Source organism: Vicia villosa, linkage group LG2, assembly GCF_029867415.1.
Source record: "Vicia villosa cultivar HV-30 ecotype Madison, WI linkage group LG2, Vvil1.0, whole genome shotgun sequence".
NCBI classification, from domain to species: domain Eukaryota; kingdom Viridiplantae; phylum Streptophyta; class Magnoliopsida; order Fabales; family Fabaceae; genus Vicia; species Vicia villosa.
The window spans coordinates 95,010,638-95,012,189 of NC_081181.1; positions in this window are offsets into that span (position 1 = coordinate 95,010,638).

Genomic DNA, 1,552 nt, shown 5'->3' on the forward strand with positions numbered 1-1,552 from the left:
CCGTAATCAAAAGTCGGGCTTAGGGTCTGAATTTCGGAAAACCGACTTTATTTTTGAGTCCGTGGGGACGTTTTACCATAGCCATGTAAATTTCGTTCAATTCCGACAACTTTCTTTTTTGACGCTTATTTTGGTTTGACTTCCATTTGACTTGTATAGATTGTTAGCTTATTAAAAGTGTACTAATGTGCTTTAGTTTGTTTGATACAGGTTCAATGGCTCCGGATAGAGATGCTCCACCTGAAAACTCACAAGAAAACTCACAAGAAAGAGATGCTCAAGAAAGAGATGCCACGGATACAAATGCTCCACCTGATACTGAAGCAAAAGAAGTTGCACGAGGCATCACCATTATGAAGGGAATCATTCGACATAGAGACCAAGGATTAGTATACCATTTGGATTGGAATTCTGATAAACAAGCAATTGGTCCTAATTCTGCAAAGTTGACAAGCTATATTGGTACACTTGTTCGTATGCATATTCCGGTCTCCATAGCTAAATGGAATCTGAAAAGCGAAGAGTTGGATGCGAAAAAAAAAGCGATTTGGGACGAGCTTCAGGTATATATCATATATGGTTAATTGTTGTTATTATCTTGACGATAAATTGTGTAAATTACTTATTCTAACACACTATGCGTATGTTTTTTTGCAGAGGACTTTTGAGATACCAGATGATCGTAAACGCTACATACTTAGTTTGGCCGGCAAAAGATATAGAGGGTGGAAAGCTTTTTTGACAAACACCTATCTTAAGGATAAAGATGGAAACTTTCTTGAAGAGGCACCGGGACGGCCAAAAAAGTATGAGATCTTCATTGATGAAAAAGATTGGGCTGAGTTTGTAAATCAAAGAGATGAAGATTTTCGGAAAAGGAGTGCCACGAATCGTGCGAGAGCATCCAAACCCGCGTATCCATACAAAAAAGGGCGTATGGGATATGCACGCTTAGAGGATAAACTTGTAAGTAAATAGAAATGCATTTTAATTAATTGTCTAAATGTGTTTTATTTGACGATTTTATCATTTGTGTCAATGCATAGTTAGAGGAGTCTAAAAGTGAGGAAACTTCACTTCCTGAACATGTGTTGTGGAAGGAAGCTCGTGTGGGCAAGAATCGAGCTGTCGATCCCGATGTTCAGAGAGTTTATGCTGAATGTGTAAGTATAATACTGTGTCTTTAATTAAATCAAATGTTTTTTAATATATAAATGATTTTTTATCTCCACTAATAATTATTGAAATGTAAATGAATTACAGGAGACATTGTCGCAATCGGTGTCCACCGGTGAGGACTAGGATGATAGGAGCATACTTAGTAGAGCACTAGATGCTCCTGAGTATCCCGGTCGGGTGAGGGGTAAGGGTCATGGTGTGACTCCAACCTCTTTTTACAAGCATCCTAGGAGAAGAAATCCTTCAAATGAAGAAGTGTTGCAAAAATTGGCGGAATTGCAAGCACAAGTCTCTGAATTGCAAAGAGATAAAGATATGTATATGAGAGAAAAGTGCAATACTGCATCGATGAAAGAAACTAGTGATAAAGCTA